The following is a 23751-nucleotide window of genomic DNA, read 5'->3' on the forward strand; positions in this document are numbered from 1 at the left end:
AATAGTTAGTAAAGTTGGAGATAACACTTTGAAAAAATCTTAGGTGATCTAATGGTCCATACAACATGGAAAGCGTGGAGAACCAAAACTAGAACCAGCCCATTGAGAATCAACAACTTGAACCTAGATTTTTAAGCATTGAATCTTCACTCAAAGAGATATCCAACATGATGGACAAACAAGGCATGTGTTGGAATGTTAAGAACCCACTTAGGTATCCATATATCAAATCCGCAGATTGATCCAACTAAGGAAAATGAAGTGCATGCCGCTCACACAGTATTTATAAATAAGCCTCGCCCATACTTTCATGATCATAATTTGTGTTATTACTTTCCAAAGGTTGACATGAACAAATATGATAGTTCTAAACTCTCAAGTTGGGTTACCCAAATGGAAGACTATTTCTCTCTCTGTGGCATATGACCTAGAGAAATTAAAAGTGGAAAAAGAAACTCATAGTTGTATCCATCCTATATCGAATTTTCAAATTATGATAGTGAAAGGCGGTATGATGAAATGTGGAGGTTGATGTGAAAACATGAAAATCCAATTGGGTGACTATCATCTCAATACTAACATGTTTTTTATTGAAATGGGTAGTTGCAATGTAGTTCTAGGAGTGGAATGGTCACACACTTTGGTATCTATCACCATGGATTTCAAGGATTTATATGAGCTTCACTAAGGAAGGGAACGAACATACCCTCAAAGGGCTTACATTTAGTTTGCTTGAAATGATCACCTCCAATTACATGGAGAATTTATTGAAGAAATGCCACTTAGGTATCATGGCATAGTTCAATGTCACACAAGTCACAAACACCTCATGATAGGAGATGCATACTCATTTTTATTTGGTCCTCTCTAAATGTCAAAAAGTATTTGAAATGGCCTAGGGTTTACCACCTTTGCAAAGGGAACAAGACCATCGTATTCCATTAATTTTCAGTAGCTACCAACCAAATGTCCATCCTTATAGTCACCCATTTGCACAAAAGAATGAAATTGAAAAGGTCATTTAGGAATTGTTGGAGGATGGATTCATATATCCTAGTACTAGCCCTTACTCATCACTAGTGGTCATGGTAATCGGTGCATGTGTCCCAATTTTTGGGTTTTCAATAAATCAACACTTAAAGACAACTTCATTGTCCTAGTTATCAATGACCTCTTAAATGAACTTCATCGTGCCAAGTATTTCATCAAACATGACCTTTGTTCTAGGTACCATCAAATACGAATGAAAGAGAAAAACACCTTGAAGATAATGTTTTGCACACATGATGGACATTATGAATTTTTAGTGATGCCCTTTGGCCTCTACAATGCTGCATCCACCTTCTAGAGCCTTGCGAACAAATTTTTTTGACCCATCCTAAACAATTTTGTGTTAATAATATTTGATGATATATTGATCCATAACAAAACTTAGGATTCCCACATAAAGCATGTCAATAGAGCCTTGAAACTCATGTGGGACCACTAACTATTCATGAATGCTACAAACATTCTTTTGGAGATATAAAAGTTGAACACTTGGGTCACATTGTTAATTAGGAGGGACTATAAGTAGATCCCAAGAAATTTTTGGTGATGACAGATTGACCCTGACCCAAGATGTTGAATAGCCTCCATGAGTTCCTAGAGCTTACTAGCTCCTATAGATTTTTTGTAAAAAACTATGGAAGGATTATTTCTCCCTTAACATCATTGCTAAAAAGGAATGAATTTGTATGGTGTGAGGTAATAGAGAAAACCTCTTCAATTTTAAAGGATACCACATGCATTACTTTAGTAACAAGAATGCAGGATTTCATTAAGACGTTTGTCCTAGAATGTGATGCCTTAGGCTAAGGTATTGGAGTGGTTTTGATGTATGAAGGTTGTCCCTTGACATTCATCAATAAGCAGTTGCATAGTTGTAATTTGGGTAAATCGATATATAAGAAAGAGATGATGGGCGTCCTTATTGTAGTGAGACCTTAGCGTCCATATCTCATAGGGCAACATTTCCAAATTAAGAATGTCAATTATAGTCTAAACTATTTTCTAGAAAACTCTTATCATCACTAGAGAAACATAAATGGGTCACTAAGATGATGAGGTGTAATTATGAGATTAAGTGGCTCAATGAGATGACAATATGATTATGGGATGATCTATAAGAAGGGTAAATAAAATGTGGTAGTTAATGCTTTATTTTGGCAAATTGAGGAGAATGGATCCTTCTTTTCCTTATCTTTACCAATTATAGGTTGGCTTGATCAGGAATGGTCAGAAAATGACACTATAACTTAACTCATCCAAAGGCTTTAAGGGTATTCCAACCTTCATAAAGAGTATACATGGGAATAAGATAGATTTAGGTATAAAGGGAACATTTAAAAAAAGAGTTGTACCTTAAAACAAAGGGTCTTAAAGGAATTACATTCATCACATATTATAGGTCACCGTACATTTCATAAAACCTATGAAGGAGTTAAGTACTCATTCTTTTGGGAGGGCATGCAAATAAACATCCAAGATTTTGTAGAAACATATGAATTTCTAAGGAAACAAGGGTGAGACAATAAAGACAACAAGGGAATTGTAACCAATAATGACCCCAACACATCTATGGATTGACAGCTATATGGATTTTATGGTGGGACTCCGAAGAGCAAGTAATAGATTGGTGATCATGGTAGTAGTCAACCATCTTTCCAAATATGCTCATTTTTGTGCCTTAACACACTCATTTTTCCCTCCTTGATTGCTCAAATAGATCAAAATTTTATGTTAGAAGGCATGCCCAATTCCATATCAAATTAGGATACTACCTTCATAAGAAAAATATGGTAAGAAATATTTAAAATCCAGGGTGCCTAGTTGAACATGAGCACTGTGTATCATCCCCAAATAGATGGTCAAACTAAAGTGGTCAACAAGTTCTTAGAAACCTATTTTCAATTATATGCTTCTAACAAGCCACACCAATGGTTGCAATGATTTACCCTTGTATTTTGGTGGTTCAATACAACTTATCATGGAGATACCAAAATGATTCCATATGATGTTGTTTCTGGCCAAAACCCATTATCAATGACTTCTTATTTACTGAGCCCTCCCAAGGTCCAGGAAGTGGATAATGTAGTTCACACTGGAGAATCCATTCTTAACATCTCAAGGATAATTTGGTTATGCATTGAAATTGAATGAAATAACACATAAATAAACTTCATTTTGATTATTGTTTTATAAAAGGGATAAACTCTTTATTTGCCTTCAATCTTATAAATAATGGTCACTCAAAGAAAAAACACCCTATAAATTAGAACCAAAGTTCTATGGACCCTATATGATCATCCAACACATTGGACAAGTGGCCTATATGTTGGTTTTTTTGTCCCACTCCAAGATTCATACCTATTTCACATGTCTTATCTAAAGAAGGTTATGAGATCAAAGTTCAAGGTACAAGCTTGCTTGTTAGAGCGTGATGACAAAGGATCCATTTAGCTTCAACCATAAACAATATTTGATGTTATAGGATCCTAATTATATTGGCGAATGGTTCAAGAAGTATTGATTTAGTGGAAATATATGCAACTTGATAATGCCACATGGGAACTGTTAACAATTTTACAACAATTTCTTAATCTCCGACAGTAATGACTTTACTGCCTTTGAATGGGATTCAAGGACATGCTAGGATACTACCCTAATATCCCTACGTTAGGTTACCTAAGAGTTATTCAATCGGTGTATGTGACTATCCTATTTAAATAAGGCTCATTAGATATTAGTGGCTAGTTATTTAATGGAAAGGGGTTCACTATATAAGGCCCACTAGGTAGTTGTTCCCTACCAATGAATGGTGAGACAACAAATAGTTAGGTTTTTCCATTAAGAAATTATTTAAAAATATAGGAGGATAGTGAAAGGTCACCTCACCTTAAGAGGCAAGTGAAATTTTATTTCTTTCTTTTTATTATCATAATATAGAGGTATATTTGGATATTTCATCTTAATGCTCTTGTATTTAATTTTATACATTTATATTCTCTATATACCTAGTTGTGTTTTGAGTTTAAGGGTTAAGGAACACCCATTAGGGGGCAACATTATAAAACCAAGAATTGATGTTCCCCTTTTAAATGGGAATATTAGCTCATGTTGAAGCACTATTCTAGTAAATACATTGTTAATTAATAAGTCTCATATTTAAACATTAGGGACTATCCTTGACACATGAGTGTGCAGAACAATGCAGAGTCAAAATAGTGCGGCTTGGGACCCCACGGTGGGGAGAGGTTGCGGCAAGGATCTTGTGGACCTCCATTTTCCGTACGCCATGCACACCAATGAGGAGCCCCTTTCACCTCCTCACTACTGTTTCAATGAGTTTGAAAATGCACGTGATGCAAAGGATGCCATTCGAGGTTGTGAGGAATATGATATTAATGGCCATCGTCCATGGGTTGACCTTGCCCACGGTGGGAGAGGAGCATTATTTGTGGATCATTATAGTCACTTTAGCAGTGGAGGTGACATACATAATGGCCGACTGCAAAGGCATTGTGATGATTGAGTTATTATCAGTGGACTACTCGCATTGACATCATGGCAGGATCACATGCGATGAATCAATGATGTTACAAGTGCCTAAGCGTTCCATGATATATACATATTTTCTCAGTCATATATATGTGTAAAGGAATATGGCTCTAAAGGAAGCATGTCAAGGGGCTGTAGTTGCAATTTTTTCATAACCATAGCCACACTCGGTCTCCAAGTCGAAGCCCGTCAGTTGGAGAAAAGTCCACAACAAACCTCTGTGGAGTGGTCATAATTTGTTTCAATTCAAAGGCCACGTTCAAAACTATTTCTCAGAACCAAATCCAGGTCGATATCCGCGACACCTCAGCACAAGGTTTAGAGTCAAATTCCTAGAAGTTGTAGTGGGAGTTACAATCCATCTCGCTCTTGTTCAATTATGGAAAAGAAAAAAAATGAGTAAAGCCCATCACTAGGATCTGAAGGCTCAGGTGTATGTGTGCTAGATTAATTGAATTCCGAGATGAATATGAATAAATACAAGTTTTAGGTACACGAGAGACACATGATAGTAGATCCCATGATTTTTCTAGAACCTTATGGCTCTAGGTCGAAGACTGAAGAGCTTCAGGAGATTGAGAATCTCAGAAATGTAAGGCAGATCTTCGAGTGCTAACACAACTACTCCAAAATTTTCAACAACTAGAAATTATGCAACGAATGATTATGAATATGTTGGGTAGAGTAACAGGAGTTAACTTCTTTTACTTGGTAACAAATTATGTCGAGGGAACTACAACCCAGAACACAAAGAGCCCACAAATTTTAAATTTGGTTGCAACAACCTATTTTCATTTCGTTGTAATTTTATGTTTTTGTTATGTAACACTAGTCAGTTCGTGGAGACCCATGCAAACATGAGAAAAGGAAATGAGACTTGGGGCAGAGCACATGGGAAATATTTATTAAGACCCTAGCTAGGTGTTACTAGCTGGTTCTGTGCATACCAGTTTACACACCACATTTCAGATGCCTGAAAATAACAAAAGGCGTGACAAGAGAGATAGAGTTTTGTCGCAAAAGACTCTAGCCCAACATAAACAAAGAAATCTAATAACATCGACGAGTGATAAAACACAAAGAATCCGAGTAGGTATGATGGACATAGATAGTGGAAGAGTGGATAACAACAAATAGCTCAATGCAAGTTGCAGTATTTAATGACAGAATAACAAGAAACAAAGTAGAATAAAGAAGAAGAGAGATGGGGTCTTGTGAGCAAGAGGCTAGGACGCCCATAAAAAGAGGAAGAGGTGTGCAAAGAGGGAGTGCAGAATAGAGTAGAGGTTAGGGAGTAGCCTTTAGTTTAGAATTTAAAGATGGATTGGGATTGTGCAGTGGCCACACAAGCGAGTGTGGATGTCTGACTACACCTAGCTTGAGATGAGCTAATTATTTGTGTCAGCGTGCATTGGGATCCAAGTGCCACTTGGGTTTAATTGGAAGATGAAATGTAATTGATAGTTAAATGTAAATGTAAGGGAATTTAAATGTAAATGAATTTATCATGGAGGGAAAGTTAGTTAGGATATTTTATTAACATATTCCCCTCTAGTTTTATGATAAATTTTAGGGTTGGGGGTTTTAGTGAGGCATTCATTGGGATTTGAGTCTTGTATTTTTTTTGGAGTTGCATATGAGGGTTTTTGTGTCAGAGAGAGGAGATTGACAACCAATATTTCCAATGTTATAGGCCCATTAATACACCCTAAGAACAATTGTGACCGGTGAATGTCTAGTTGTCTTTTTATGATGGTCACACATATATTAATTTTATGGGTCATACATATATTAATTTTATGTATCATCATAGGTGGGATAGAAGGTCCGCTTCGACAACTTTGACTCACGAATGTCTAGTGGATAAGACAATCATTCAATGCCACTCCCATGCCAAGAATTTCAGATGTTATTTTGGCACCTAATATTTCAAATTAAAGAGTTGGGCAGGAAATTTAATCCTTAGATTCATTTACAAGTAGCTTCGGGTGTCCATTAGTGGATCCAGGGACCAACAGATTTTGGGCAGAGGGCAGTTTCTGCAATATTTACAAAGGAGTTCTCCCTAGTGGTGCAATGAAGTAAATCTGTCGTAGGAGAGGATCAACTATTTCAGGGTTGGGTGATCAAACTACACCAATGGAAAAGGTGTCAGTGGTTTATTGTGGCTCAAGTATAATAATTAAAGCATGCTTATCTCCACCCGTTGAGCTATAGTTCGGCGCTCTGCCCATTGTTTCTCAAGGTAAGCTGCACCAAAGACGACCGCAGTTCGGCACTCAGGCCATTGTTTCTCAAGGTAAGTTGCACCAGAGATGGTCGTAGTACTGTTGGAACAGACCCAGAGATTCGATCATCACTCCCATCTAGGAAATTCAACGTCCAACTTAACACGTGGAACTAGTTGCTGAGGTTGTTGCAGATTAGTTTGATGAATGAGGCTTGTTAGATTATTAAGTGTTGTAGGAATCAAGCCTTCCAGGGAATTGTCATTGAGAGATAACTGGTCTAGATTCAATAGAGAGGTGAGGGACATGGGGATGTTGCCAAAAAATGAATTGCAGGAGACTTGGAGATGGACTAGGGCCATGATATTTCCAATGGTTGTGGAAAGCATTGTTGGTGAGGTCCAAGATTTGCAGCATGCTCAACTGGGTAATGGCGAGCGAAAGAATGCCATTATATCTGACTCTTTGCCTATTAGATCTCAATCCACGGGTGAAAATATCTTTGAATGCATAAAAACATTCAAGGATCTGAGCCATGATCCAACTTTAATAGATCCTCATATTTAGGGTTTTCTTTTGTAGCATCCCATTTTTTGGAAGGTACAACCAAATTTTCTCTCTTACACTCATGAATGCTCACGTTGAAGTGTTGTCTGCCTTCGATACAATTTTCTTTGGATCCAACTAATATCTATGATGAGTCCTTACACCAGAGTATCCCCTAGCTAGGGTCCTGCCACTAGCGACTTATCCGGAAACACTCTAGCAGGCTCGAATTTGAAGTTGTCCTGAAATGGGCACTTTAGCTTGATGAGTGATTCATTGGGCCAACGATGGAAGAAACTAAAACAAACCCCTCTAAGCCGTGACTTGGAGCATCTTGTAAAGTGATTCTCACTCATCATTTCCACTTGACCAATCAATCTTCGAATTCTACAATATCTGTGATATCTTTTCAATATATGAAAAACTCCAGTGGCTGTAGGAAAAGAAAAGTCAAACCTCACCCCACCTCACATCAATGTATGCTCAAGTGGGTCCATAACGAACAAATAAATCATTGGAATTTCCTTTGCCAATAAATAAATCAGAGTGGACGAGAATCTTGGTAGTAAAAATGGAATATTTTCTACCTTTTCATTTTTAGAAAGGCAATTCAAAAAAATTCTTCGTATAAAATACAATTTTAAAATTATTTCTTATTTATTTATGAGGATAAAATATACTAGCATTTGCACTAGATGTTGCAAAGGAAACGCCGTAAGGCATAAAGTGCAAAAATCCATTATCCATGTAGTGTGTGCATTACGTTAATGACCTAAATATCAACATATCCATTCACTTTTTCTAAATGTTGTAACGAACAGAATTATAGAAATATTCTTAAATTTGTACCAATATTTATAGGCAAAAATATTTTTGTCTTTCGGATTTTCTAACACTTGTCAAACATTTTCATGTTATAAAACAAAGTCTAGAAGTCATAAAACTTACAAGGTGGTGGAAAGTTTAAAATGGTGCAAAGAAAGATCAAGTTCGAGGGATACTCATGAAAACATTTAATGTTAGTAAACTAATGCTAGCATTAGTTTATTTGTGAAAAAATGTTAATCAAAATGTAACTTATAACATAAGATATATGGGTTGAAGAATTGGATATCTATCTTGGGAAGAGGTTAAATAAAGTCTCAGACTTAAACATAAGGTATAATGTGAAATGCAATATGTGATTTCAACAAAACTTTAATTTAAACAATGGTATAACATCATTTTTTGTAACTAATTAACTAAAAAACAAAAATACAATACCATAGTCTTTACAACCGAAAGGGGAAAGACTTGTAACATTGTAAAGGGACTAACAACATTGTAAAAATAGTTGATTCTTGAAGAGAAAACAAGATACTCCAAAAGAGCAATCACACCAAAAATCAAAATCAAAATTCTCTCCTTAAACTATTGGTCAAAATATAAGACATCATAGAATTGCATATTTGGGATCATAGTCGACGAAATTGGATTGTTACTGGGTGACAATGACTGAGATATGGTATCAAGTGATGGAATAGGTGATGTTCCTAGATTTTCCAAGATATCCAAAGGAATACCATATGAAAGCGGCCATTCAAGTACGAAATTGAGCAACTGATATCCATAAACAATCCTTAATTGATGAGGCATCATAAGGGGTCATGTCACAGGCACATCTGTTAAGGAGATAGAAGAGATGGAGCCAACACATGAATCTACAGGTCTAGGCATTTGCAGAATTTGTTGCATGGTAGACTGTAAAGTAGACTGAACACCAGTACCTGGAGAAGCGATATTTCTATCAAGGTTGGGTAGAGGAATTTGCATAGAAGACAATTTACCACCAGAAATGGAAACATCCTGCACTGTTGGTTAATCCTGAGGGCTCTTCCGCTTTCGGTCATTTGTTCCTGTATTACTTCATAATTGCAATAAAAAGGATCTTAGTCCACATTAATAAACTGAACAACTTTTCTGCAGCCAACACATGAATCTACAGGCCTAGGCACTTGCAGAATTTGTTGCATGGGACACTGCAAAGTAGACTGAATACCAATACCTGGAGAAGAGATATTCCCATCAAGGTTAGGTAGAGGAATTTGCATAGAAGACAATTTACCACCAGAAATGGAAACATCCTGCTCTGTTGGTTGATCCTTGGGGCTCTTCCGCTTTCGATCATTTGTTCCTGTATTACATCATAATTGCAATAAAAAGGATCTTAGTCCACATTAATAAACTGAACAACTTTTCTGCAGCCAACACATGAATCTACAGGTCTAGGCATTTGCAGAATTTGTTGCATGGGACGCTGTAAAGTATACTGAATACCAGTACCTGGAGAAGAGATATTCCCATCAAGGTTAGGCAGAGGAATTTGCATAGAAGACCATTTACCACCGGAAGTGGAAACATCCTGCTCTGCTGGTTGATCCTCGTGGCTCTTCCTCTTTGCGTCACTTGTTCCTGAATTACATCAAAATTGCAACAAAATAGAACTTAATCCGCATTAATAAACTGAACTTTTCTGGATTCAACACATGAATCTACACGTCTATGCACTTGCAAAATTTGTTGCACAGAAGACTATAAAGTATACTGAGAAAAAGAATGGATACACTACTGAATCAGAAAACAAAGTTCAAAGTTGAGAGGCTAATAAGTGAATGAAAAAGGATGGATATATTGCACAATCTGGAATGGAAATTTGAAAAAAAAAACAGATACCTCTTGTTGGAGTGACCGATGTTGATAGATCTGATGTTGAATATTTTATCATATGTTTGTAGGGATTCTAGCAAGTTCTATGGGTTAGTTTTGCCAAGTACTGAAAAGTAATACGTTATTTTTTCAATGTCAATTTGAAATGGACCAGTAATATTGGTGCCATGCTTTAGTGTTTTAGAGATCATTTTCTATTTATGTCCCAATGTTTAAACAACTACGAGATAGAGAAATTCATCTTTCTCTGAAGAATTTTCAACTTCAAAATAAGTCAAAATGGCACAAGTATTTTTTGTTTTAGGAATTATCCAACATTTGTACCTCACTCTGCTGCAGTGGGATCATCTTAGAATATCTGAAAACAAATATCTAAACATTTTAATACTCACAATAAATTCCATTGTAGACCTTGATGTTCTCCCTGTGTTTTAGACATTATCCCATGTTAAAATGTCTATTAAGTATCTAATAGAGATGCGAGGAAAGAATTATCGAGAGAAGTTGCAAGTGGGTTAATGTAATGGTTGGAAATTCACAAATTGCTTGTGGAGCTCCCAAGTCACCATGACATCATGGTTGCTGAAGGAGAACATGGTTACATTTGAGCATTTTTCTTTACTGACTCAGACTCAAAATTAGACATATTATAGCATAATCATTTCAGTGTTAAACCTTATAATAGCAATGAGAGGTTAAACCTAATATGGATAATGATAAAACAATTATTGCTTCTCCATTTTTTGTACAACTCAAAAATCATTGTTATCCATATTTTCTTATGTATGGAAGCAAGCATGTTCCTGTTTGTTTGAAGCCCAATTTGTTCATCTCTAGGAATCTGCTCATCAAAAGGTTGGTGCTCTTAAGAAATTTTATTCACTACGGCTGGACCTGTACATGATGCATAAGAAGGTAAACCAAACACTCTTAGGGTAGGAAGACTACTGAAGAGGAGCAATGATGTCCTAAAATGATATGCAGTACTCCTGGAGTGGGAAAGTGGCTACCTTGGGTTCCTATGTGGGCACTCTGGAGAATCTAAAGGAGAAGTGTTGCTCTCTTTCTGTTATGTATATTGATATGCTTGTCGATGCCTGGAATAATGAAGGTCTCATTACCAAATATACAAATCTTGAGAAATCTCCTATCCCATTAAATAAGTATGCCTAAATGGAAGTGCTTTAATTCTAGCAGTGTTTGATTTCTCTCCTCCACATGATTACTTGTCCATATTATTCACAAACAAAAACTTCCTTTTGTCACATCGAGAGTTGTTCCCTCCGCAAGTGGTTCAGATCTCCTCAATGTAATAGCTGAAAAGAATTGTAAGAAATACCATACTTGAGATTGATTGGTGATTATCTTAGGCTTGAGAGTAGAGTTTGGTTGTAGTAAAATGCCTTTTCTACCATCCAAGCATGGTCTATTATCAGTTTCCCAAAGCCACGTAATTTGTTGTTTCCCACCTTTGTCAAAATATTCTATGAAATCAAATGTATCAACTGACATGGCTTCAATTGAATGGAGCTATGATTATCTATCTGGTCATTTCTATGATGCATGTTCTTCATTCGTTTTTGGTTGACATTTGTAGAGTAATTGCCTCGGGTCTGTTACTTTTGAGTCATTTCTTCATCATGGAGAAAATCAAATCCCATTTTAATGTTCACCGTCAGTTTTTGCTGGAGGATTTGAGCCAACATCCTGATTCTCTTCATCATGGCTTCCAAACTTTCAAGTTTGTTTTCCACAATCCCAAAGTGGGTTCTCTGTCAGTAATGGGTTGTCTATAGGGATCCCTAATCATCGTGTCTCTGAGGTCATGGGTACCAATCGAGGAGAAAGGGTAGGCGACATTGCCGTGCCTCCCATGTGAATGGGGACAACTGCATTTTCCCAGCCTCAGAAAGACAGCAGATGCCTCAGTTTTACAGAGGCCCCTTGCTACAGAGAACCTTCTCTAAAAACCTTTCAATGTCGAAAGGATAAACCAATTAACTTGCAAAGAGGTTAATCAATTTCTTTCATAATCACAACCACCTTAAGAATTGTTTACATATGGAAAGTTCAAAATCACATCAAAATTTTCTAAATCCTACCCTACACAATATTTAATTCCAGCATGTTCAAAAACATTTCTTATGAATCACATCAAAATTTTCAAAATTCAACCCTATGTAATATTTAATTCCAGCATGTTAAAAAACATTTCTTATGAATCTCTAGGGATTTCTGTTCTGCAATCGTGAAGTGTCTCAACTGTCACAAAACCTTAAAGAAAATTTTGAAATCTAATGTCCACAAAACCTAAAACAAAGACCATTTTACGCTCAACGGGTTGAAAGCTTGGAACATTTAATCTGCCCCTTCATCTTGAGCTTTGACAAAAGCTTCTTCGTCAACATTGCGACCAACAACACTTTTTGTCTCACTATAGACCGACAAATGGGCTTCAGAATTTCCATCCTCTATAAGTTGGGCATGGGCAACATCTCCTTTATGTAACTTGTGGCGTTTCTTGGATGACATATCTCTTTCTTCCTTCACTGAATCATCTTTTCTTTTTCCAAGAACATTGTCTTTGCCAGTCTCTGCTGTATCCTGCTCCTTTGTCTTTGCCATTCCTAACATGGACAGGTGTTTTTTCCCTGACATATGCAGCTCATGAAGATTTTATAGGCTTCCACAGTTAACCTCACAAAGAGAACACCACCCCACCAGTCCTTGTGGCTGCTTTTTCTGTGGCTTTACTACATATTTTAAACCCTTTTCCTTCAACTTTTTTAACCCGGATCGGTGCTTCTTCCCAAACACATGTTGTTTGGGAAGAACTTCCTTTGTGCTACAGGTAACATCACAGAGTGAGCACCACCCAGGGATCTTTGGAGTCTTAGCATCCATATCTTTGATGCCTGGGATCTCCCTATGTGCCTTGTTTTTAGACTTTGGTTGCAATCCAGAATCTGAGTTCTTACCCAACCTGGACTTGAAAATCTAAAAAACATACCCAATGTTAGTAATAAAAATAGTATGCTCTATAATTTCCAATATGAAGATCGACCTCTCTGCATTTTCCTAGCCTCAGAAAGACAGCAGAGAGGTTGTTTTAATGCCTAGTGAATGGGGTATTGCCCTCAACAGTGATAAAGGCTCCCACAATATCAAACATTGCTCAATTAGTAAACAAAAAGAATGGACAAATTACTGAAATAGTAAAAAAACAATCTGGCACAATAAGAAAAGGTAGAAAAAGAATGGATACACTACTGAATCAGAAAACAAAGTTCAAAGTTGAGAGGCTAAGAAGTGAATGAAAAACGATGGATACATTGCACAATCTGGAATGGAAATTTGAAAAAGAAAACATATACCTCTTGTTGGCGTGACTGATGTTGATAGATTTGATGTTGAATATTTTATCATATGTTTGTAGGGATTCTAGCAAGTGCTATGGGTTAGTTTTTCCAAGTACTGAAAAGTTATACATTATTTTTTCAATGTCAATTTGAAATGGACCAGTAAATATTGGTGCCATGCTTTAGTGTTTTAGATATCATTTTCTATTTATGTCCCAATGTTTAAACAACTAAGAGATAGAAAAATTCGTCTTTCTCTAAAGAATTTTCAACTTCAAAAGAAGACAAAATGGCACAAGTATAATGGGTTATCTGTAGGGATCCCTAATCATCGTGTCTCTTAGGTCATGGGTATCAATCGAGGAGAAAGGGTAGGCGGCGTTGCCCTGCCTCCTATGTGAATGGGGACAATTGCATTTTCCCAGCCTCAGAAAGACAGCAGGTGCCTCAGTTTTACAAAGGCCCCTTGCTACAGAGAACCTTCTCTAAAAACCTTTCAACATTGAAAGGATAAACCAATTAACTTGCAAAGAGGTTAATCAATTCTTTCATAATCACAACCACCTTAAGAACTGTTTGCATATGAAAAGTTCAAAATCACATCAAAATTTTCTAAATCCTACCATACGCAATATTTAATTCCAGCGTGTTCAAAAACATTTCTTATGAATCACATCAAAATTTTTGAAATTCAACCTACGTAATATTTAATTCCAGCATGTTCAAAAACATTTCTTATGAATCTCCAGGGATTTCCATTCTGCAATCGTGAAGTGTCTCAACTGTCACAAAACCTTAAAGAAAATTTTGAAATCTAATGTCAACAAAACCTAAAACACTTGAAAGCTTGGAACATTTAATTTGCCCCTTCATCTTGAGCTTTGACAAAAGCTTCTTCCTCAACTTTGCGACCAACAACACTTTCTGTCTCACCATAGACTGGTAAATGGGCTTCAGAATTTCCATCCTCTATATGCTAGGCATGGGAAGCATCTCCTTTATGTAACTTGTGGCGTTTCTTGGATGGAATATCTCTTTCTTCCTTCACTGAATCATCTTTTGTTTTTCCAAGAACATTGTCTTTGCCAGTATTTGCTGTCTCCTGCTCCTTTGTCTTTGCCATTCCTAACATGGATAGGTGTCTTTTCCCTGACATATGCAGCTCATGAAGATTTTCTAGGCTTCCACAACTAACCTCACAAAGAGAACACAACCCCACCAGTCCTTGTGGCTACTTTTTCTGTGGCTTTACCACATCTTCTGAACCCTTTTCCTTCAATTTTTTTAACCTGGACTGGTGCTTCTTCTCAAACACATATTGTTTGTGAAGAACTTCCTTTGCGCTGCAGGTAACATCACAGAGTGAGCACCACCCAGGGATCTTTGGAGTCTTAGCATCCATATTGTTGATGCCTGGGATCTCCCTATGTGCCCTGTTTTTAGACTTTGGTTGCCATCCAGAATCTGAGTTCTTACCCAACCTGGACTTGAAAATTTGAAAAGCATACCCAATGTTAGTAATAAAAATAGTATGCTCTATAATTTCCAATATGAAGATCAACCTCTCTGCATTTTCCCAGCCTCAGAAAGAGGTTGTTTTAATGCCTAGTGAATGTGGTATTGCCCTCAACAGTGATAAAGGCTCCCACAATATCAAACATTGCTCAATTTTCCCAGCCTCAGAAAGACAACAGAGAGGTTGTTTTAGTGCCTAGTGAATGTGGTATTGCCCTCAACAGTGATAAAGGCTCCCACAATATCAAACATTGCTCAATTAGTAAACAAAAAGAATGGACAAATTACTGAAATAGTAAAAAACTTTTCTAGCACAATAGGAAAAGGTAGAAAAAGAATGGATACACTATTGAATCAGAAAATGAAGTTCAAAGTTGAGAGGCTAAGAAGTGAATGAAAAAGGATGGATACATTGCACAATCTGGAATGGAAATTTGAAAAAAAAAACAGATACCTCTTGTTGGCGTGACTGATGTTGATGTTGATAGATCTGATGTTGAATATTTTATCATATGTTTGTAGGGATTCTAGCAAGTTCTATGGGTTAGTTTTTCCAAGTACTGAAAAGTAATACATTATTTTCTCAATGTCAATTTGAAATGGACCAGTAAATATTTGTGCCATGATTTAGTGTTTTAGAGATCCTGATGTTGATAGATGTGATGTTGAATATTTTATCATATGTTTGTAGGGATTCTAGCAAGTTCTATGGGTTAGTTTTGCCAAGTACTCAAAAGTAATACGTTATTTTCTCAATGTCAATTTGAAATGGACCAGTAAATATTGGTGCCATGCTTTAGTATTTTAGAGATCATTTTCTATTTATGTCCCAGTGTTTAAACAACTACGAGATAGAGAAATTCGCCTTTTTCTGAAGAATTTTCAACTTCAAAAGAAGACAAAATGGCACAAGTATTTTTTGTTTTAGGAATTCCCCAACATTTGCACCTCCCTCTGCTGCAGTGGGATCATATTAGAATATCTAAAAACAAATATCTAAACATTTTAATACTCACAATAAATTCCAAAGAGTTAATAATATTAGTACCCTGGATGTGGGATCATATTAGAATATCTGAAAACAAATATCTAAACATTTTAATACTCACTATAAATTCCAAAGAGTTAATAATATTATACTCACAATAAATTCCAAATATCTAAACATTTTAATACTCACAATAAATTCCAAAGAGTTAATAATATTAGTACCCTGGATTTATAATAATGATAGGGTTTAATAATATAATTATTATTTGGTTGTGCTTTATAACCCCTTGGGTTTATAATATGAATAATATGTTGCATTTTCTAATCTTTTGTGAGCTTATAATATTATTATAAGTTTATAATATAGTATATATTAAGTTGTAGCTTACTGTGTATATCAACCACATTTAATAATGTGGTTTTGCTAGTTGTCAACACTAACAACTACTCATTTATAATTGTACAATAAAGGGTGGATCAATACATGGAACTCATTCTATTATTTTTACAATAATCTGTAATTTATTATTTCTATTATTGACCATATTAAAATTATCGCTACATTAAAATTTTTGAATTTAAGAAATTATTTAATATGATTCAACATCTACCTTCAATTTCTTCAACTACATTGTAATTTGTTGTAATACATATTTATTTCCTTTTAATATATTGTAATATTATATTAGAAATTTAATTTAAATTTAAAATAATTTTCCTAACATAATTTAATTACACTATTAATTTTTTTTGGCTATCTCAATTTTTTCATGATGATAGCTACCATTAATTCTTACTATGAGTAATAATAGTAATGGTTTACTCTTATCAATGTTAGGATATTCCGACACATGGGAAATAGTTAAGTATAACTTGGTCTAGTATAGAGTTAGGTAAAGTGTGTTTCTTTACTATGTACATTTTGTAGCTTACAATCCGACAATCACGATATGTAGTGATCCGATGGTTCATTCTCTCCTTGGTATTACCGACACTTGATCCGTGGCTTACCACCCGATTGGTCCATGATCTCTATTTAAAGAGCATGGAGGATCATTTGTAGGGTAACCGTCCATGAGAGAAGCTTATGTAAATTTTCATTCTTTTATTAATAAATTGCCTGAAGTGGCCGCGTTGGCTCAGGCCGTGGACTGTTTCCCTCTTTGGGGGTTTTAACCACGTCAAAAGTACTGGTGTATTGATCTGTGATCTGTTTGTGAGCGGTGTCCTTTGGTGTTCTGTCTGAGGAACTTACCCTGTAAATTCCTACATGGTATCAGAGCTATTTGAGGGCCGCGTCTGTTGGTGATCCAAATCTGAAGCCGGTAGAACTGCATCCGACTGTCGTTTCCTAGATCTACTATTTCTGACTACTTTCGGGCCGAGAGGACTGCTCTATTGTGTTGGGAGCATCTGTTCCAGTGAGGAACCCCTTTCGTTTCACACGAAAAGGTTTCTGGTAGCCCTAGCTACGCCATTTTTAAGATCTGGAGGTATAAAGTGTTTATTTGCAGTTTACAGTTATTTTTATCTCTGTTTATTTCATTTTCGGTTTATTTAGCCTTTTTTATTACCGGATCTATACCTTTCATTTCTGCATATGCTCTTTGCCCTGCGACTCTGTGCGATCTGGGCAAATCAGAAACAGAAAGGAAGGATTTTTCTCATGCGTATGCTCTTTTCCGTTGCGCCTTAGTGTGATCTCGGAAAATCAGAAACATTGAGGAAAATATTTAGTTTCCGGCTAGAGCTAACTTCGAGCTGCAAGGTTCATTTTTTTTTTATGTCCGTGTTGGGTTTTGTGTTTTTTGTTTTGTAGGGAAAAAGAGCTTTCTCAAAGCAAGCATGCAACCCAAAGCTTCAACCCCTCTCTCTCTCTCTCTCAAACTTTTTGTATAGCTCACTTGGTCCAAAGCTAATTTATGGGAGTATAGGTCTTGAGTTCAAGTCTCCTTTTTGTGAGGGCGGATTTTTCATTTCCGCACATTCCCGCACTTTGTCGACATCTTCATCAATTTTTTTTCAAAAAGCCATAACTTCTTCATCCGGAAGTCGTTTTCAGAGCCGTTTTTTTGAACCAGCCTAATTTTTCAAGCTCTTTCCATTGGAACACTTAGTTTCAGCATCTATAGCTTCAATTTTTGTTAAAATGGAAAGTCCATGCCAAGTTATTCTTGACAGCACCAACTACTTCCAATGGTGGTCCTACATTGTGGATTTACTTAGAAGTAAAGGTCTTTATAGAATAGCCTCAGGCCAAGAGACCAAACCGAAAGATGAAGATAAAGCAGCTAAATGGGAAAATAGGCAAGATCAAGCACGTGGGTTGATAGGGATGTCTATTTCTCCAGATCTTAGATTCCATATTGCAGAACTTGATACTCCTGATGAAGCATTGAAACAGATTATTAAAGTTTTTGGAATAAAAAATGAACTTAGAGCCCATCAACTTGAAAATGAGTTGCTTACATTGGACCCCAATAATTTTTCTTGCATTGAAGATTTTTTGTCCAAATTCAAGACCCTTAGACTTCTCTTGGAAGGTGTTAAGGTTAAGAAAGAAGATAGTAACCTTATCTATTCCATTCTTACTAAGTTGGGACCAGCCTACTTTGTGTTTGTTTCCACCTTCCATTCTACAAGAGAAGCCTTCATTTCTCAAGGACAAGACTACAAGTCCCCTTCCTTTGATTCTTTTTGTGATTCTTTAATAAGAGAACAAGAAAAACTCTTACACCTTGGTCTTATTCATCTTGGAAACTCTCCTAAGAAAGCGTTACCCGCCCAACATCAACCAAATTCAAAGAATCCTAAGAAGTTGTATCCTAAAAGGAATGGTCCTAAACCAAACAAGGGTCCTAAGCAATTTCAGCCTCAAAATGAAAAATCATTTCAACAAAATGATAATATAAATAAAAACGAAGGGAAGAAGACTGATAGACATTGCAACTTTTGTAATCGAGATGGCCACTTAGAATCCAAATTCTTTAAGAAGATGGAAGCCTTGGAAGCAACAATGAAGAAGCATAACATCCATTTGGAGCACTCTTCAACTTCAACTTCATCTTCAGGAGTGGCACTTTCTGCATGTGGTTGTCAAGCATCTCGGTCTGGCTATGCACTAAATGTATCTTCTTCTTCTCATTCTCATGAGTGGCTCATTGATTCTAGAGCTTCTTATCACATGGCCAAAAACAAAGTCATGTTTTCTTCTTTAAATGATTATAACACCAAAAATATATATGTTGGTGATGATAGATCTCTTAGTGTTGTAGGGACTGGAACTGTTCATATAGACAACGTTCAGTTTAATGATGTATTATGTGTTCCAACCTTATCCTGCAACCTTCTATCTGTATATCAGATAACTCATTCAGGTGAAGGTAAAATCGTTGAATTTTCACCTCACGATGTTGTAATTAAGGACCTAAGAGATCCTAGACAGATTTTAGCTACTGGCATTGCTGATGATTCTACAAGGTTGTATAAGTTTCACAACTTTGGGTCATCAAATCTTCCCTCAGTATTTGTTGCTCATAATGATGAAGTGAGAAAACTTTGGCATGAGCGATTTGGTCACTTAAACTATCGCTCTCTTCAGAATCTATGTAAAGAAAATATGGTGATAGGTCTTCCAATGGTATCTTGCAGAGATGGTGTTTGTTCCGGATGTGTACTCGGAAAACTCATCGGGACAATTTTGAAAAACGTGCCTCTTGGAACGCCTCAACCCCTTTACAGCTTGTGCATAGTGATTTATGTGGTCCACTTCCAGTTGTTTCATTCTCTGGCTACAAGTATTTCTTAACTTTCATTGATGATTTCTCCAGACGCACTTGGGTATACTTCTTAAAACTCAAGAGTGAAGTATTTAACATGTTCTTGGCCTTTAAGGCCTTTGTTGAAAAACAATCTGGACATCAAATCTTAAGCTAAGATATGATAATGGCGGAGAATATGTTAACAACAAATTCATCAACTTTTGCACTAAGAATGGAATTCAAATGCAACATACTGTTCCATATACTCCACAACAAAATGGTGTAGCTGAAAGAAAGAATCGCACCTTAAAGGAAATGGCTAATTGTATGCTTCAATCTAAAGGACTTAGTCTTAATTATTGGGCAGAAGGAATTAACTGTGCAATTTACATAATAAATCGCACTCCTACTAAGGTTTTAAATAATATCACTCCAGAAGAAGCATGGAGCTCAATTAAACCAGATGTAAGTCACGTTCGTGTTTTTGGAAGTGAAGCATGGGCCCATATTCCAGATGAGAAACATAAAGCTTTAGAACCTAAGAGTGAAAAATGTATTTTTGTTGGATATAGACTTATTCCACTTAAGTCCAAGAATGTTATCATTAGAAGAGATGTAAAGTTTGCTGAAAATATATCGGCCTACGAGCCTAGTTCGGCGGATGTGCCACCTCTTCCTTTCTCTTCTACTTTTGAAAATATTTCTTCTTCTACTTTTGAAAATATTTCTTCTTCAGATGATGAAAGCGAGGATGAAAATCCTCCCCCACCTTCTCGGGATCCTCCTTTAGCTCCTCAGCTTCCAAAATGGGTCCGTGCTACTCGGGATGCAGCAGGTGATCTTGTCGGTGATCCTACAGATCAGCGACGTACACGTTCTCCGTTCAAGAGAGCCTCTTCTTTACTGGCTCAAGCTTCAGTGAATTATGATCCTGACACCTTTGCAGAAGCTTCAGGCCATCCAGATTGGGAAGCAGCTATGAATGATGAATATCATTCATTATTGGCAAACGATACATGAGATCTTGTTCCTCTACCAAAGGGACGAAAACTTGTTAGATGCAAATGGGTTTATAGAACCAAGTATGGACCAGATGGGAAAGTTGATAAACATAAAGCTCGTCTTGTTGCTAAGGGTTTTTCACAAGTTGAAGGCATTGACTACACTGAAACCTTCTCCCCTGTTGCCAAAATGAACTCTATCCACCTTGTTCTTTCCCTTGCTGCCTCTTTCAAATGGGAAGTCCATCAAATGGATGTTAAATCTGCCTTCTTGCATGGAGACTTGCATGAAGAAATCTATATGGAACAACCTATTGGCTTTATACAAACAAACTCTAGCCTTGTATGTTGGCTTAAGAAATCCCTTTATAGTCTCAAGTAAGCTCCTCGAGCTTGGTATGCCAAAATGGATAACTTTCTTTTAGAAAATGGCTTTTATAGGTGTCATTCTAACAATACTGTCTACACTAAGAAAGTGGGAAAGTCTTTTATCATTCTTGTTCTTTATGTTGATGATCTTATCCTGACTAGTAGTGATCCCAACCTTATAAACCATGTGAAGTCTAGCCTTAAAAGGAAGTTTGAAATGACAGACTTAGGACACTTACATTATTTTCTTGGTCTTCAAGTCTTGCAATCCAAGGAAGGTATTTCCCTTTCCCAGTCCAAGTATGCCTGTGATATTCTACGCCATTTTCACATGGAAGACTATAAGCCAACCCCTTCTCCCTTTCAGTCTGGTGTCAAACTTTCAGTCACTTTTACTTCTCCTGAAGTTGATGCTACCTTATACCGTCAACTTGTAGGAAAACTTTTGTATCTAACCCATACTCGTCCTGACCTTTCCTTTGCTGTTGGCCTTGTTGCTCGGTTTATGCAAAACCGATGTGAAAGTCATTGGAAAGCAGCTAAAAGAATACTTTGTTATGTTCGAGGTACATTTCAGTTTGGGATTCATTACAGTGCCGAAGCATCTCCTCTATTGGTTGGTTTCACTTATTCCGATTGGGCTGGTGACCCTGATGATCGGAAGTCTACTGCAGGTTATGTGTTCACTCTTGGTTCAGGGCATATTACATGGGCTTGCAAGAAACAAGGTGCCATTTCTATTTCTTCAGCAGAAGCAGAGTATCGTGGTGCCGTAGAAGCTAGTAAGGAAGCCTTGTGGCTTCGTCAGATCCTGTCAGAGTTTGGCTTTTAGCAGCAACATCCAACTACACTTTGGTGTGATAATCAAAGTGCCATTCAACTATGCAAAGATCCAGTCCAACATTAGCGCAGCAAACACATTGAACTGCACATGCACTTCATCAGAAAGCTCATTCACGACCATGTTCTTGAAGTGCAATATTGTTCAACAGATGATCAAGTTGCAGACTTCTTTACAAAGGCTCTCACAGAGGCGAAGTTCACTAAACTTTGATTTATGGTTGGAGTTCAGGAGGTTGTCACTAAGGGGGGATAGGCTCTAGTGCCTCCTTCCTTCTCCTATTGTGTCATATTTGTAAATCCTTCAATCCTATCCCAAGTTGTTCTTGAGGGGGGATGTTAGGATATTCCGACACATAGGGAATAGTTAAGTATAACTTGATCTAGTATAGAGTTAGGTAAAGTGTGTTTCTTTACTATGTACATTTTGTAACTTACAATCCGACGATCACGATATGTAGTGATCCGACGGTTCATTCTCTCCTCGGTATTACCGACACTTGATCCGTGGCTTAACACCCGATTGGTCCATGATCTCTATTTAAAGAGCATGGAGGGTCATTTGTAGGGTAACCGTCCATGAGAGAAGCTTATGTAAATTTTCATTATTTTATTCATAAATTGCCTGAAGTTGCCGCATTGGCTCAGGCCGTGGACTGTTTCCCTCTTTGGGGGTTTTAACCACATCAAAAGTACTGGCGTATTGATCTGTGATCTGTTTGTGAGCGGTGTCCTTTGGTGTTCTGTCTGAGGAACTTACCCTGTAAATTCCTACAATCAATACTTACAAATTTTAACTTATTTTAGTTAACTAACATAACTACATTAATAAATGTGTTTCATATAATGTTAGCTTATTTGAATGACACATATTATAATTATTAGAGGTTGTATTATAGTAATACTTTGTTCACCTAATTAATAAACAACATCATTTTAAATTCTCTAGTACTAAAAAAATGCAAACATAATTCTTGAAACTATATGAAACTTTTTATTTTTTATTTTTTTTTTCCATGAGAAAAAACTAAACATTCTTACATTAATCATAAAATGTCTTACATGATCTTAGTTCATGATCTAGTCAAAACATAAAACGAAAGTATTGTTTTGAAAATCCAAAACATATAGCATGTTGAGTCGTTGTGGGTGAAAAGTATTGTTTTGAAAATCCAAAACATATAGCATGTTGTGGGTGAAAAGTATTGTTTTGAAAATCCAAAACATATAGCATGTTGAGTCATTGTGGGCTAAAATCATGACAAGACTAAATATAGAATCTAGAAAGTAAAAACATGAAATTGGATTTATAAATTACCCATAATAAAAGCTAAAATCATGACAAGACTAAATATAGAATCTAAAGTTATGCTAAACATATAAACTTTAAGTATGAAAAAACTTGAATATCAAAACTACTGAATCTCACGACTCATGGGATCGTGAGCGTAGAACTCATTAAGTGGAGGCTTAAATATTCTAATTTGATCAAAGTGTGTATAATTTTGGTGAAGTAAAATTGACAAAATGAAACGAGAAGAGAAGGGATATGCATCGAGAAACTGCAACAAATTTAAGGTCCATAATTCGTATTCTGGAATACCATGAAACAAATGAAATATTTAATAAAAAATAACTCTGTAAAATTGTATTCTGGAATATTCTGGGATGCCATAAAACATTGCTCAGTTGTGCACCTCTAAACTCATCTAAAAAAAATAACATCATTCATCATTTTTAATGTAGGAACTCTCTAAAATCTATTACCAATGTTCATTCAAGTATAACATAATCTATTACCAATGTTCATTCAAGTATAACATTAATGTCAAATTTC

At 36.3% G+C, this 23751-nt stretch overlaps 1 pseudogene; it reads right to left on the reverse strand.

The window, feature by feature from the left end:
- Positions 1 to 12755: 12755 nt before the first annotated feature.
- Positions 12756 to 23751, reverse strand: part of LOC149224690 (phosphate metabolism protein 8-like) — a 59910-nt pseudogene continuing 48914 nt past the window's right edge.

Source organism: Pinus tabuliformis, chromosome Q (genome assembly GCF_031772625.1).
Source record: "Pinus tabuliformis cultivar Carrire ecotype Pingquan chromosome Q, CPIR1, whole genome shotgun sequence".
Classification (NCBI taxonomy): Eukaryota; Viridiplantae; Streptophyta; class Pinopsida; order Pinales; family Pinaceae; genus Pinus; species Pinus tabuliformis.